We start from the raw sequence: 10,122 nt of genomic DNA, 5'->3' as shown, positions 1-10,122 counted from the left end.
TTGGTGTACAGAAATGCAACTGATTTCTGTGCATTGATTTTATATCCTGACACTTTACTGAATTCCTGTATAAGTTCTAGCAGTTTTGGAGTGGAGTCTTTTGGGTTTTCCACATATAGTATCATATCATCTGCGAAGAGTGATAATTTGACTTCTTCTTTGCCAATTTGGATGCCTTTAATTTCCTTTTGTTGTCTGATTGCTGAGGCTAGGACCTCTAGTACTATGTTGAATAGCAGTGGTGATAATGGACATCCTTGCCGTGTTCCTGACCTTAGCGGAAAAGCTTTCAGTTTTTCTCCATTGAGAGATATTTGCGGTGGGTTTTTCATAGATGGCTTTGATGATATTGCGGTATGTGCCCTCTATCCCTACACTTTGAAGAGTTTTGATCAGGAAGGGATGCTGTACTTTGTCAAATTCTTTTTCAGCATCTATTGAGAGTATCATATGGTTCTTGTTCTTTCTTTTATTGATGTGTTGTATCACATTGACTGATTTGCGGATGTTGAACCAACCTTGCAGCCCTGGAATAAATCCCACTTGGTCGTGGTGAATAATCCTTTTAATGTACTGTTGAATCCTATTGGCTAGTATTTTGTTGAGTATTTTCGCATCTGTGTTCATCAAGGATATTGGTCTATAGCTCTCTTTTTTGATGGGATCCTTGTCTGGTTTTGGGATCAAGGTGATGCTGGCCTCATAAAATGAGTTTGGAAGTTTTCCTTCCTTTTCTATTTTTTGGAACAGTTTCAGGAGAATAGGAATTAGTTCTTCTTTAAATGTTTGGTAGAATTCCCCCAGGAAGCCGTCTGGCCCTGGGCTTTTGTTTGTTTGGAGATTTCTAATGACTGTTTCAATCTCCTTACTGGTTATGGGTCTGTTCAGGCTTTCTATTTCTTCCTGGTTCAGTTGTGGTAGTTTATATGTTTCTAGGAATGCATCCATTTCTTCCAGATTGTCACATCTATTGGCGTAGAGTTGCTCATAGTATGTTCTTATAATAGTTTGTATTTCTTTGGTGTTAGTTGTGATCTCTCCTCTTTCATTCATGATTTTATTTATTTGGGTCCTTTCTCTTTTCTTTTTGATATGTCGGGCCAGGGGTTTATCAATTTTATTAATTCTTTCAAAGAACCAGCTCCTAGTTTCGTTGATTTGTTCTATTGTTTTTTTGGTTTCTATTTCATTGATTTCTGCTCTGATCTTTATGATTTCTCTTCTCCTGCTGGGCTTAGGGTTTCTTTCTTGTTCTTTCTCCAGCTCCTTTAGGTGTAGGGTTAGGTTGTGTACCTGAGACCTTTCTTGTTTCTTGAGAAAGGCTTGTACCGCTATATATTTTCCTCTCAGGACTGCCTTTGTTGTGTCCCACAGATTTTGACCCGTTGTATTTTCATTATCATTTGTTTCCATGATTTTTTTCAATTCTTCTTTAATTTCCCGGTTGACCCATTCATTCTTTAGAAGGATGCTGTTTAGTCTCCCTGTATTTGGGTTCTTTTCAAACTTCTTTTTGTGGTTGAGTTCTAGCTTTAGAGCATTGTGGTCTGAAAATATGCAGGGAATGATCCCAATCTTTTGACACCGGTTGAGTCCTGATTTAGGACCCAGGATGTGATCTATTCTGGAGAATGTTCCATGTGCACTAGAGAAGAATGTGTATTCTGTTGCTTTGGGATGAAATGTTCTGAATATATCTGTGATGTCCATCAGGTCCAGTGTGTCGTTTAAGGCCTTTATTTCCTTGCTGATCTTTTGCTTGGATGATCTGTCCATTTCAGTGAGGGGAGTGTTAAAGTCCCCTACTATTATTGTATTATTGTTGATGTGTTTCTTTGATTTTGTTATTAATTGGTTTATATAGTTGGCTGCTCCCACGTTGGGGGCATAGATATTTAACATTGTTAGATCTTCTTGTTGGACAGATCCTTTGAGTATGATATAGTGTCCTTCCTCATCTCTTATTATAGTCTTTGGCTTAAAATATAATTGATCTGATATAAGGATTGCCACTCCTGCTTTCTTCTGATGTCCATTAGCATGGTAAATTCTTTTCCACCCCCTCACTTTAAATCTGGAGGTGTCTTCGGGCTTAAAATGAGTTTCTTGGAGGCAACATATAGATGGGTTTTGTTTTTTTATCCATTCTGATACCCTGTGTCTTTTGACAGGGGCATTTAGCCCATTAACATTCAGGGTAACTATTGAGAGATATGAATTTAGTGCCATTGTATTGCCTGTAAGGTGACTGTTACTGTATATGGTCTCTGTTCCTTTCTGATCTACCACTTGTAGGCTCTCTCTTTGCTTAGAAGACCCCTTTCAATATTTCCTGTAGAGCTGGTTTGGTGTTGGCAAATTCTTTCAGTTGTTGTTTGTCCTGGAAGCTTTTAATCTCTCCTATTTTCAATGATAGCCTAGCTGGATATAGTATTCTTGGCTGCATGTTTTTCTCGTTTAGTGCTCTGATAATATCATGTCAGCTCTTTCTGGCCTGCCAGGTCTCTGTGGATAAGTCAGCTGCCAATCTAATATTTTTACCATTGTATGTTACAGACTTCTTTTCCCGGGCTGCTTTCAGGATTTTCTCTTTGTCACTGAGACTTGTAAATTTTACTATTAGGTGACGGGGTGTGGGCCTATTCTTATTGATTTTGAGGGGCGTTCTCTGAACCTCCTGAATTTTGATGCTCGTTCCCTTTGCCATATTGGGGAAATTCTCCCCAATAATTCTCTCCGGTATACCTTCTGCTCCCCTCTCTCATTCTTCTTCTTCTGGAATCCCAATTATTCTAATGTTGTTTCGTCTTATGGTGTCACTTATCTCTCGAATTCTCCCCTCGTGGTCCAGTAGCTGTTTGTCCCTCTTTTGCTCAGCTTCTTTATTCTCTGTCATTTGGTCTTCTATATCACTAATTCTTTCTTCTGCCTCATTTATCCTAGCAGTGAGAGCCTCCATTTTTGATTGCACCTCATTAATAGGTTTTTTGATTTCAACGTGGTTAGATTTTAGTTCTTTTATTTCTCCAGAAAGGGCTTTTATATCTCTCGAGAAGGTTTCTCTAATATCTTCCATGCCTTTTTCGAGCCCGGCTAGAACCTTGAGAATTGTCATTCTGAACTCTAGATCTGACATATTACCAATATCTGTATTGATTAGGTCCCTAGCCTTCGGTACTGCCTCTTGTTCTTTTTTTTGTGTTGAATTTTTCCTTCTTGTCATTTTGTCCAGATAAGAGTATATGAAGGAGCAAGTAAAATACTAAAAGGGTGGCAACAACCCCAGGAAAATATGCTTTAACCAAATTAGAAGAGATCCCAAATCGTGAGGGGGGAGAAAGGGGATAAAAATAGGTTCAAAAAGGAAGAAAGAAAAAAGAAAAAAAAAAAAAAGAAAAGAATTTTTAAAAAAAGAAAACAAATAAGAAAAATATAAAAAAGAAAAAATATATATATTAGATAAACTGGTTAAAAAACGTTAAAAAAGAAAAAGGTAAAAGTTAAAAAAAAAAAAATTTACCAGAAGGCGAGAAAAAAAAACAAAAAATGAAAAAGAAAAAAATTAAATTAACTGCGAGACTAAAAAAAATCACAGGGAAAAAGCCATGAGTTCCGTGCTTTGCTTTCTCCTCCTCTGGAATTCTGCTGCTCTCCTTGGTATTGAAACCGCACTCCTTGGTAGGTGAACTTGGTATCGGCTGGATTTCTTGTTGATCTTCTGGGGGAGGGGCCTGGTGTAGTGATTCTCAAGTGTCTTTGCCCCAGGCGGAATTGTACCGCCCTTAGCAGGGGCCGGGCTGAGTAATCCGCTCAGGTTTGCTTTCAGGAGCTTTTGTTCCCTGAGCGCTTTCCGTAGAGTTCCGGAGGACGGGAATACAAATGGCGGCCTCCTGGTCTCCGGCCAGGAGGAGCCGAGAGCCCAGGGCCCCACTCCTCGGTGCGCCCTCAGAGAACAGCGCCAGTTACTCCCGTCTGCCTGACCTCCAGCCGCGCTCCGAGCTCACCGAGCCTGCGACCGGTTCAAGGTTACACCGAGCTGTGAGCTTACTGTCGGCTCTGTCTCTGTAGCCGGCTTTCCCGTTCCAATACCCGACACTCAGCTCTGCGACACTCAGACACCCCCGATCCTTCTGTGACCCTGCGGGACCTGAGGCCACGCTGACCCCGCATGGGCTTCGCTCCGGTTTAGCCTCTGGAGCGATGTCCCTCAGCGGAACAGACTTTTAAAAGTCCTGATTTTGTGCGCCGTTGCTCCGCCGCTTGCCGGGAGCCGGCCCCTCCCCCCGGGGTCTATCTTCCCGTCGCTTTGGATTCACTTCTCCGCCGGTCCTACCTTTCAGAAAGTGGTTGTTTTTCTGTTTCCAGAATTGCTGTTCTTCTTCTCTTCGATCTGCTGATGGATTTTCAGGTGTTTGCAATCTTTAGATAAGCTATCTAGCTGATCTCCGGCTAGCTGAAGTAGTCTCAGCCTGCTACTTCTCCGCCATCTTGACTCCTCGAAAGACAATTATATGATCTCCCTGATATGAAGAACTTGAGAGGCAACGTGGGGGGTTTGAGGGGTAGGAAAGGGAAAAATGAAACAAGATGGGATCGGGAGGGAGACAGATCATAAGAGACTCTTAATCTCACAAAACAAACTGAGGGTTGCTGAGGGGGAGGCGGGTAGGGAGATGGTGGTGGGGTTATGGACATTGGGGAGGGTATGTGCTATGGTGAGTTCGAAGTGTATAAATCTGGCGATCCCAGACCTGTACCTCTGGGACTAATGATACAGTATATGTTAATAAAAAATTAAAAATTAAAAAAAATCTGATTTCTCATAAAAATTACTCCTTCTTTCAACATGGGCTATAAACCCAATGTGATTGAGTCATTGGCCCAGGCCCATCTGACACTCACCCCCTGTGGCACATTTTCAGACTCTGTTTCACAGAACATAAAGCTTGATGAATTAATTTAGAGTTTTGAAAACATGTTAATTTTATAAGGCTTTTGAAGTTTGATAGAGTAACTTCTCTGACATTTATTAAATGGCAACAGGAAAGTGATCAGAAATGTATATGTGTCTTTTATATTTCATGAGTGGAGAGAGTACATACAAAAATCTATTGGTGCTAGAGCAACAACCCATTTCAATAAAGGTTCATTTTTTCCAAGGGTTTTGGGTTTTTAAAAAAAATCTTTCTTGTTAGCTACTTTTTTTTTTACTGTATTTTTCTTTGTTATATAACATATGTCCAGAAAAGCAAACACAATCCTTAGACTTTATTTTATTTTATTTTTTAAGATTTTATTTATTGATTTAACAGAGAGAGATCACAAGTGGGCAGAGAGGCAGGCAGAGAGAGGAAGGGAAGCAGTCTCCCTCCTGAGCAGAGAGCCCGATGCGGGGCTCGATCCCAGGACCCTGGGACCATGACCTGAGCCAAAGGCAGAGGCTTAACCCACTGAGCCACCCAGGCACCCCCTAAGACTTTAGCATAAAGTGTTTACAGCCTCTAACCAACATCTGGGCCAAGCAAAGAAATAGAACATTATAAGACCCCTCCCCTCCACACGCTGAAAACGCCTTGTACTTCTTTCTAGTTACTAACCCGCCTTCCCAGGATAAACACTATTTTGACTACTAAAATTTACCCATCTGTTTGGCCTGCTTTTCAGCTTTATATAAATGGACATTCTCTTTTGTGTCTGGCTTCTCTCACCCGCCATTTTGTTTGTGACATTCATCCACAATATATGCTCTTGCTGCTTTCCATCCTGCTGGCTGCATAGTATTCCATTAATAGACCATGATTTATTATCATTGTGGGGTTGATGTTTGGGCTGTGTGGATATACACGTAGGAGAAGAACTGCTGGATCATTGTTTCAGTAGATCGTGCCAAAGTGGCTGTACCAATTACATTCCCACTAGCAACATAAAACAGTTCTGGCTGCTCCATGTCTTTGTCGGTATCTCTTATGATCTCCTTTGTCTATCGTACTCTGGTGGACAGGAAGTAGTATTATACTCTGTTCTGCATTGGGATTTTCATGATACTGGCCATATGGCTATCCTCTTGGGAAGGGACTGTTCAGGTCTTTTGCCCGTTTTCTATTGGGTTGCCTATCTTTTTCTCATTGGCTTATAGGAAACTCTTCATATATTGTTGGTTATTTGTATCGTAAATATTTTCTCCCTTCAGTAGCTTTTGGGGTCTGTATCTTTAGGGATATCCCCAAGTGTAGCCCATGTGAAAGCATTGGGATTAGATATAGTACTGTGTACAGGGATCTTTTTTTTGAAGAAAGATTTTATTAACTTATTTGACACACACAGAGAGAGAGAGAGAGAGAGAGAGAACATAAGCAGGGAGAGTGGGAGAGGGAGAAGCAGGCTTTCTGCTGAGCAAGGAGCCTGATGAGGGACTCGATCCTAGGACTCTGGGATCATGACCTGAGCCAAAGGCATACTCTCAATGACTGAGCCACCCTGTCACCCTTTCTAGGGATCTTTTTTCTTTGTTAGTGATGCTTGGCTTGCAGTATCCTTCTGTCAGTACTCACCTACAAAGGCACTGTTGGAATACTGGTCATGCAGGGTGGGACAGGGATTCTTGAAGTTCTTGGCCTACTTAGGTACTGGTCCCTTTGGAGTCCCCTAAAAATAAAAATTGTGATATCCAGGCGCCTTGTAGTACATTGTTGTAAGCATTTTGCATGGGCTCTCTCGTTTATTCCTTAGACATGCTTATCTGTTAGTTATTACCCTCATCCCCATTTTCAAGTGAGGTCACGGGCTCAGAGAGGTTTTGTCATTCCTGAGGGTCACCAACTAAGACTCTGGCTGTAGAGCTCATGCTTCATAACCATTGTACTACATAGAAAGTTGCACTTCCTAAAATCAATGTTTTATTAGCGTGTCTGGAACTGCGCCTGGCACATAGTAAGTGCTCAGTAAATACTCGTTGAGGGAAAGAGCTCGACAGTGGGGAGCCCAAGTCTTCGTTGAGTGGGGAAGTTTGTCCTGGCAGTGGATCTGTTGGTACGAGAAGTAGTGCTCCATCCTGCTGTGTCTTGCCTAGAGCCGTGCCCGTGGTGGTGTAGACATCACAGTGGGCGTTTTTGGAGTGAATGACTCAATCCCAGACAAACTGCAAACTCGGCTTAGCGAAGGGGATGAACTCAGAGGACACTGCAAGGCCCAGGGCCAAGGCAGGCACGCCATGGGGGGCTGTGGGGATGGCCCAGGGACGATCCAGAGCCTGGCGAGCAGTGACCTGGCTGTTAACCGCCCCGTGTGTGGAAACAGAAACAGGGTCCAGTGTCAGCAGGCAAGGCTGTCCCAGTTACAGGCTGTGAGGTCAGAAGAGGTCCCAGCAGCGGTGCAGGGCTGGCAGGGTTCAGGGTCAGGTAATCCAAAGTCACAAGGTTGCAAGCAGTAAAAGTTCAGGCTGGCAGGAAAGAGAGCCAGGGAGCGCTTGGAGGGAGTCGTCTCCCAGGCTGGGTTCCCCTCCTGAATGAGGCCTTTCTTCGCAGGCTGTGCAGTGCCTGCAGGGAACACTCCAGACCTCAGGGCACGGTGATCCAGAGACTTCTCCTGTGCCGGAGCTAGCGGTAGCCCTCCTGAAGGCCTTGTCAGACTCTTTATTTAACAGGCGAGGAAATGGAAGCTCCAAAGTGCGAGGCTGTTAGGAGCCAGGGGTAGAACCTGGGTTGAAAACAGGCACCGCAGTGTTGCTGCTTCCTCAGAAATTAAGAGGTGATGGAAGTGGTGATACTGGGAAGGAGGAAGGAAAGGTGAGAGCCTTAAAGAAGGGTGATCGGGAGAATGATGGGCTACGGGGAAGAAGGGGGAGCTGAACGACTGCAAGACACACCCAAGAAGCAGGGCAAGCTGTGGGATTTGGGGAAGGAAACTGCTTGTGTGACGACGGCCATCTTGACTCCAGAATGTTAAGTTCCATGAGGACAGAGTCTTTTGCTTTTTTACTGAAGCGTCCTTTAGGGAGGAGAGCTGCCAAGAGGGGAAGTGCTTCTTTCATTTTGACAGATACATATAATATAGATTTGCCATCTTTTTTAAAAATTTTTTAAAGACTTTTAAAATTTATTTATTTGAGAGAGAGAAAGAGTGAGAACATGAGTGGGGGGAGGGGCAGAGGCAGAGGGAGAAGCAGACACCCTGCTGAACAGGGAGCCTCATGTGGGCCTCGATCCCGGAACCCTGGGATCATGACCTGAGCCGAAGGCAGACGCTTAACCTACTGAGCCACCCTGGCGCCCCTAGATTTACCACCTTCACCGTATGTAAGTGTACAGCCCCCGGGGCATTAAGTGCATTCACACTGTGGGGCAGCCACCTTCGCTGTCCATTTATAGAGCTGTTCTCATCCTGCGAAGCTGAAACGCTTAACCCACTAACAATTACTCCCCACTTGCCCTCTCCCTAGCACCCCCTCCCCTCCGTCCCGGCAGCCACCGTTCTTCTGTCTGTCTCTGGGAATCTGACCGCTCTAAGGACTCGTGGAAGGGGAATCCCACACTCTTGTCCTTTGTGACTGGTGTGTTTCACTTGACAGAATGTCTTCAGGTGTATCCATGTTGCAGTGTATTTCAGAATTTCCTTTCTTGTGGGAGCGGAATAACGTTCTGTTATATGGATACACCCCCTTTTAGGTATGCACGCATTCGTCAGTGCACACATTTTTACAGGGTTTTCTGATCAATAACCAGAATAGATCCTGGCTCAACAAGGAATTGTTGAATGAATTTTAGTTGTGTTGAACATGAGGTGACTGAGGGGTGGGTACTGCAGTGGACTGCCGAGCAGGCATTCTAGGATAGCTCCGGTCTAAAGGGGAAGGGAGGGACGAAGCCAGTGTTGTGAAGATATTCCCCGGGCACGGGGCCTGAGCGTCAGGAGCAGGTGTCTGGGCTCAGGGCAGGTGGGAGCATCACCGAGAAAGATGCAGGACAGGGGGTCTCAGGGTCATGTACTTAAAAATAGAATAGCGATTATAAGAAGGGGGTGCTGTTAAGTAACATCCAAGTCAAGAGAATGAGGTCGAGGAAGGAATGATGGAATTGGCAAACAGTGATGGAACCAACACCTTGAACTCGGGTCTGTCTGACGTCATTTTGGAAAGAACTTCCTGCTGAATGCTAGTGGTGGTACAGGCCAGAATGGGCCACAGGGGAAACTCACCTGAAGCAGCCAGAGAGCTGCTGACTGCTGAGGCACGAGCACTGGCAACAGGTGTGAAGCAGCAGAGAAAGATTCAGGAAACACAGGTCATCCTCTGGCCTCTCGGGAATCTCGAACTTGCCAGCGACCTTGGAGTATGGCTGGAACTCCTTGCTGTTACGATGAGAGAGGAGAGCACCCCAAGTGGAAGCAGGGAGGGAAAGAGCTCTGGGGAAAGAATGGGGGTGTGCAAGGGGATGACCGGAGAGCAGATCGGCGAGGCAGAGTATTTGCAGGGGAATGTGGGACACACAGTTGGCACTTCTGTTATTTCCTCCATTTTAAAGATGATTAAGAGATGGCGGGTGGGGGAAGCTTGAGTAATCTCCATCTCAAGTAATGCAGCCTCGTTACCGACACCGGAGAGTCCCCAGGACGACCCCATTGCCCTGTTAGCGTAGTAGAATATTCTGTCATGGACACTGGTGGTTTTGTAAAGATTCGGTTGCATGTCACAGACACAGCTGCCTCAGATGGGAGGGTGGCTGTTTCTGAGTTGTGTGCTGGAGAGTCAGAGCCTGCGTTCCGTGTAACCAGCGTTCCCTGAGCCCCCGCTGAGGCATGGGATAGAAGGCTGCGATCTAAGAAGGAGGACGTGGGCCTGGACTGCTCCTCGACTTCTCCCGAGTCTTCCAGACTTTCCTTCACGCAGAACCCGGGAGATGTTGGACTGGAGACCGAGAAAGTGGATGGCACATCTGCCCCCATCTCGCTCTGGGAAGCCTCTCCACGCGTGCCAGGCTGCCCACGCGCTACCCTGGGGCCCGGCAGAAGGCTGTGCGCTCACACATACCCCTTTTGCAAAAGCAGTTTGATAAATTCTTACGTACACCCACAGGATTGGCCCCTGATCTTAAGGAAGTATTCAGAAATGGATTTAAAGGTAATATC

This window comes from Mustela erminea, chromosome 17 (genome assembly GCF_009829155.1).
Source record: "Mustela erminea isolate mMusErm1 chromosome 17, mMusErm1.Pri, whole genome shotgun sequence".
Lineage (NCBI taxonomy): Eukaryota > Metazoa > Chordata > Mammalia > Carnivora > Mustelidae > Mustela > Mustela erminea.
The sequence above is the reverse complement of the archived record's forward strand: the minus strand, read 5'-3'. Positions refer to the sequence as shown.